Genomic DNA, 6,650 nt, shown 5'->3' with positions numbered 1-6,650 from the left:
TGAAAAAAATTCCCCCAACTTAGACAACTGTAATTATTTCGTCTATATGTCAGATTAACATCCTGATGAAACCTTGAAGTAAACAGCAGCTTGGCGATTCGTTTCACTGTTGGCGATGGAGACATGGGTATATTTGTCCAAATAATACTGGCAGGAACCTCCTGGTTACACCACCAGCCCACAGGGGATTATTGTCCGTCGTGCATCCAAAAATGGGAGGGTGGGGAGGGCCTGGGTGGAGAGGGGAGGGGCTGGGTGGGGAGGGGAGGGTGGGGAGGGTGGTGGGGAGGTGCTGGGTGGGGAGGGTGGGGAGGGGCTGGGTGGGGAGGGGAGGGTGGGGCTGGGTGGGGAGGGTGGGGCTCGGTGGGGAGGGGAGGGTGGAGAGGGGAGGGTGGGGAGGGGCTGGGTGGTGGGGAGGGGAGGGTGGGGAGGGGCTGGGTGGGGAGGGGAGGGTTGGGAGGGGCTGGGTGTGGAGGGGAGGGTGGGGAGGGGAGGGTGGGGAGGGGCTGGGTGGGGAGGGGAGGGTGGGGAGGGGAGGGTGGGGAGGGGCTGGGTGGTGGGGAGGGGCTGGGTGGGGAGGGAGGGGCTGGGTGGGGAGGGGAGGGTGGGGAGGGGCTGGGTGGGGCTGGGTGGGGAGGGGCTGGTCACCCCGTGGTGCCCTTATAAAACTCAACGTGTAACCTACTCACGCCGGCTTGTGCCCGCCCTCACAGTCGGGCATATTTGCTGAATACACCACGTGGTGCCGCCGTTGTTGACCCTGGCCATTGACCGAGCAACCCAACGTTCCTACCAGCTCCCTCCGCAGGAATGTGTTTCACGGAGATGCGAGGAGGATGTCCCATGTACCCGGCTTAAACCTCTACTTGAGAAGAAAATTTGCGTCGATGTTTCCCTACAGCTATCAAGCTCAAGATGGTACCATGGCCAAAGTCATTCAAGCCCTCGCCAAACCATTCCAACTTCGCCAGAGCTCGTGGCTGCTCACAGTCAACATGCGACCTCTAAGTTCTGCTCTTAAGTCTTCCCCTTGGTCATGGACACATGGAGACCACTCCAATGTCCGTCTCTGTAACCGGCCATCTCAACGCTGAGTTCCTCGTCTGGTTTGACACCAGTGTTTCTGGTAGGGCCTTTCAAGTTAAGTTAGGCCTGGAGAGTTGTTTTCCTCCTGCGTGAATCATCTGATGTTTCCTGAGGTTGGAATTGTCCAAGAACCCTCAGCCACAGACGCTGCACCCGTACGGTCGCTCTCCCGTGTGAATGATCAGGTGCTTCCGCAGAGTCGAGTTGTCGGGAAACCTCTTCCCACAATCCTTGCACAAGTAGGGCCTCTCTCCTGTGTGCGTCAGGTTGTGCTTTCTCAGGGTGGAATTGTCCAGGAAGCCCTTCGTGCAAACCATGCACACATAGGGCCTCTCGCCTGTGTGTATCATCCGATGCATTCTCATGGAGGACATTTGGGAATAGCCCTTCCCACAGTCCTCACACACGTAGGGCCGCTCGGCCGTGTGCGTCCTCCGCTGAGCGGTCAAGTGCGACATCCGCGAGAAGCTCTTGCCACAGTCGAGGCACGAGTGCGGTTTCTTCCCGGTGTGAATCGCGCGGTGGTTCCGTTGCGTCGAGGCGTCAGAAAATGCTTTTCCACACTTGTCACACTCATGCGGCCTCTCTCCGCTGCGAATCATGCGGTGCTTCCGCAGGATTGAATTGTGCGAAAATCCCTTTCCACAGTCATCACAAGCATAGGGCCTCTCTCCCGTGTGCGTGTTCAGATGCCAGCTCAGCTCAGAGAAGTAGAAGAAGCCCTTCTCGCATTCGGAGCACACATGGGCCGTCGTGGCCGAGTGGCAAATTGTACACGCTCTTTAAAACACACAGACACTCTTAATTAACATGGTCTCGACGACGCGCAGACACAACCCTCACAGAATCGATGGCGAGGTTTATTCGGTGATGACATGGTATGCGACTTCGTAATCAGTTGCTGCTTAAGTCGCCCTCGTTTCCACGCATGCAGTCATAACGAAATCAAATTTTAATAAAGGCTGCTTCATGGCTCAAGCCTGGCCTGAAAAATACACTTTTTGGTTTCAGTGGGTTCTCACTTGGTACAAATAAACTATTTATTTTTCTATGTATATCAACAACAACAACCGCCATTCGCCACTAAGTGGCGGTGACGTCACCACGACGCTTGTGCCAGGCTATGTGCACCCTGAGGCCACGTGAAGTGTCGAACGCCCGCTGGCAGGAGGTCACGGGGCAGACCCAGGTGCCACGGGTCGACTGACTGAGATGACTGGCTGATGCACCACCTGTGCCCCCTACTGTGCCAACCTGCTGTGCTTTAGCCACCCGGCGCTCCGCTCGCTGTTGTGAGCGTCGCTCCTCCGCCCTCCGTTGTTGTTGGAGGGCGACTGCCTCCAACTGCCCAGTAGCATCCTTCACGAGCCTCCTCCACAGAGGCCGATCTTGACACCGCTGGTACCAGTCATCGGCAAGTCCACTCAGCTCCACGTCCTCCTGTACCACATCACTCCATCTCTTCTCTAGCCCGTGCCGCGCCCGCTTAGCCCCCTCAATCCGGCCAAACAAAAGCTGTTTCGGCATGCGGTGGCTGGGCATGCGGGCTACATGACCCAGCCATCGCAGCCTTGCCTGCCGGAGGAGCTCACCGATGGGACCCTGCCCAGATCTTTCAAGGATTTGTGAGCTCCTCACACAATCCAGTCTGGTTAAACCCAGGATGGATCGTAGGCAGGTCAGCCTAAATGTTTCTAACCGGCGAAGATGTTCCATTAGGGGGGTCCACGTTTCGCAAGCGTAGAGAAGGGAGGGAATGACCGTGGCCGAGAAGACCTGAAGCTTAGTGCGGAGCGACAGACCAGGTAGCTTCCACACAGCGTTACGCAACCGATGAAAAGATATTGCCGCTCGACTGATTCGGAGTGAGACCTCTGCTGTTAAACTGGAGCCAGTCATAAGCACACTGCCCAGGTATGGGAAACTCTCCACTCTCTCCACAACTGCCCCATCACCGATTGGGAGTTGTGGGGGTGGAGTGTCCGATGGTACAAAATACCCAGGCAGGTGCTTAGTTTTGGTGGGGCTGATGGTAAGGCCCCACCTCTTAGTGGCACGCTCCAGTCTCAGCAGCAGCGTCTCCAACTCCTCCTCTGACTGAGCAGCTATTACCAAGTCATCAGCATACATAACGTGGTTGAGCAATAGGGAGCCATCCCTTGACCGCACCCGGGCATCGATTAGCCTCCCATTATATCTGTACCATATGGAGATTCCCCCGGTACAGCTATTGAAGGCTTCACGAACTACGTGGTCAAAATAGATGTTAAATAATGTGGGAGCCAGAGGACATCCCTGTCGCACCCCAAGGTGTACAGGGAATGGCTCTGACTCCCGGCCACGTAGTTTTACCCAGGCCCGCTCACCATCATGAAGGTCCTTAATGATCGTGAGCAGAGGGTCAGGTACTCCAAAAGCACGAAGAACGACCCAGAGCCCAGGCCTACTGATGGTATCATAGGCCTTGACCAGGTCAATAAAGCAGAGATGTAGGTCTTGTTGGAATTCCCTACACCTCTGCTGTAGCAGACGGACAGAAAATATGGCATCTGTGCAGGACCGCCCTTTCCTGAAACCGCATTGGGGCTCCGCAAGCCTCTCCTCAGCGTGCCTGGCAAGGCGATGCTGAATAATCCTTGCCAGGACCTTTCCCGGCACACTGAGGAGTGAGATGCCCCTGTAGTTGTTACAGTCTGTGCGGTCCCCCTTCTTAAAAAGGGGGACCACCAGGGCATCCTTCCAATCCTGCGGAACCCGTCCAGTGGTCCAGACTGTTGTTATGATGTCATATAGGGCAGTCTGTGCACAAACGCCACCCTCCCTCAGCATTTCGCTTGGGAGATCATCTCTGCCCGCTGCCTTTCCTGGTCTCAGACTCCGGATCGCCTTCAATACTTCCTCAGCAGATGGCACCTCAGCCAGCCACTCACAGGGGGTGACTTCATCCAATATTTGAGGCACCGCAGCCTCAGCAGGGTCATCCTCACTTTGTGCCACGATGTTTTCCTGGCTGTGGGATTTTCCCTCCCCCAGGACCTCACAGAAATGCTCAGCAAATCTGCGAACCTGTTCCTGGGGGTCAGAAATTGGATCACCGTTTTTTCCCCTAATGATGGTAATAGGTGTGGCGCTGCAGGTTACTTTTTTGATGGAGTTAAATAGCGATTTGTGATCACGGGCCACTGAGGCAGACTCCATCTCCTCAGCAACCCGCGACCACCACCCATCCTTGCAGCGCCTCACGGCTCTCCGAACCTCCGAGCGAAGGCTGCGGTAAGCCTCCTCATTCTCTGACGTGGGATTCTGTAGCCGATGACAGTGGGCCTGTCGCTTTTTCTCAACCATCCTGAACAACTCCTCTGTCATCCAGGGTGTCTGGGGAGGTCTGGACCGCGTACCCAAAGCAGCCATTGCAGCTGCATGAGTCACAGTCCTAAACCTCGCCCATTTACCCTCGACATCAGGAGGAGTCGGGGACGATGCCAATCCCAGCCGCAAGCGATGATGAAATTCTCGCTTGCAACTTTCATCAGATAACTGAGACCAGGCCACTTTAGGTTGGAATGGGGTCCTGGGTGTACACCCACCACCGGAGTGGAAGAATGGCAGGCGCATCTTACAGATGACTAGTCGATGGTCAGAGGGCAGATCAGCTCCACGGTAGGTCCTGGTGTCAAGGACATGGGCTCGCATTCGCTGGTCCGTCACTATGTAGTCCAGCAGATGTTCTTGCTTGGACCCGGCATGCATCCATGATGTTGTGTGGATGCGCCGATGCCGGAACAGCGTGTTGGTAATTACAAGCCCATGGGCTGCACAAAAATCTAGCAGCCTCCTACCGTTGTTATTGAGCTGATCTGGCCCATGCCCTCCAATCACTCCAGACCAGGTGCCAGTATCATGACCAACTCGGGCATTGAAGTCACCCAACATGATGACTCTATCCCGAGGGGCCACTTTAGCCAGCACCTGTGACAGGAGGTCATAGAAGGCATCTGACTCATCGGCTTTGCCTGCATCCCTCCACGGATGTTCATCTTCGGTGGGGGCATAAGTAACCACGACCACCATTCCTCGCCTCCGGTTGATGGGAAGGCGAGCCCAAAGTAGCCTGGGGCTTACAGCTTCCCACACCTCACCGCCACGCTCCCACGCCCCCTTCATTCTTTTGTTCAAAAGAAGACCCACACCCTGTTGTTTGGCAGTCTGCTGCCCCGAGTAGAGGACTGTCCACCCCTCATGGTGGCAGGAGCCAGAGCCGGTCCACCGGACCTCCTGAATGCCGCATAGATCCAGGCGGTACCGGTCCAGCTCCCGACAGAGGAGTGGCAGCCTCTCCTCTGCAGTGAGCGTTCGAACATTCCACGTGGCCACCCGTAGTGGCTTTTCGTTGTTTCTGGAGTAGCCCCGAGGGTAGGTATTCAATCTCCTGGCTCCGCCAATTGGGGTTTGGCCAGGAGACGTCATAGACGCCTGGCCCCCCGGGGCCTCCGGCACAAGCTTAGTTGTTACATATTTCACTTTAATTCGTGGTTTTGTGGTAATTAATTGAAGGTGGAGGGGTTACCAGCCCCTCGCACCCGTCCAGAGCCCCCGTTTAGCCCCTGTGGTGGACACATATGCCATGAGGGGAGGAGCCAATCAAAATTGGAACTCCCCCCACAGCACTGTCCACGACAGAGTTGCCCGTCCGGCACCGCGAGGAGGTAGGGGGTTGTTTTGCCATTGTCCCTCCTGCATCAATACAATTAGTATCACTTTGTGGAATGACAACAATGGTCCTGATATATATATGACTCGGCCACATTATAAGAATGTGCAATTTCCACCACTGGCTCAGGGTTGTAAAAAGGAGATGAGCACTGCCTCGATGACCACTTGAACGGGAAATCACTTTGACTTATTTACAAAAATCAATCATCACGAATGCTCCACTAAATTTATGCCCAAGTTCAGGTTTGATGAGACAGCAACACAGAGCAATCCATGTACCACATGAACCTGTAACAATCCAAACAACATTTTAGCAATAGCTACCTCATGTTGCCCGTTACTTCGCAAACGTGCAAATGCAAAATACTTAAAAATAGTATGAACATAATTGTCATATGAGCAGCGGTATTTATTAACATGAACATATTCTTATGACATCGTGCAGAATGTGCAGGCGACGCGTGAACTGTGATGCAAGGTGAGAGGACCCGTTTCAGATTCCCACCGTCTTCCTCAATCTCCACCTCCGCCCAGCTCTGGTGATTGGTAGAATTCTGCTTGAGACACTGAGACCCGTCGCGGCTCATAAAGCGACCATTTCTCTGAATTAGGCTCTCCCCCATGGCTGCAGATGGCAGGCACATGGCACGCACATTAGAAGTCAGCTGTGATGTGGGCCCAACATGGAGCTGAACATCCCCAAGGTGCAATGCAATATGAAAGCAAGGCAGTTACTGTGAACACAATGATACGTAAAAATATGGTCTCCATCGTGAATATTCATATGTTAATTTGAAGCTTTCGTGACTGCAGGAATCCATACTCTTTGGTTCTTTCGGTAAAGTCACGTA

The 6,650-nt window shown here is 54.5% G+C and overlaps 1 pseudogene; it reads right to left on the bottom strand.

The window, feature by feature from the left end:
* Nucleotides 1–589: 589 nt before the first annotated feature.
* On the bottom strand, nt 590–6,422 carry LOC116948753 (uncharacterized; annotated as a pseudogene).
* Nucleotides 6,423–6,650: the final 228 nt, after the last annotated feature.

The sequence above is a fragment of the Petromyzon marinus genome, chromosome 35 (assembly GCF_048934315.1).
Source record: "Petromyzon marinus isolate PM22_M1 ecotype Great Lakes invasive population chromosome 35, UKy_Petmar_22M1.pri1.0, whole genome shotgun sequence".
Lineage (NCBI taxonomy): Eukaryota > Metazoa > Chordata > Hyperoartia > Petromyzontiformes > Petromyzontidae > Petromyzon > Petromyzon marinus.
Note: the sequence above shows the minus strand (reverse complement) of the source record. Positions and strands in the feature narration are given on the sequence as shown.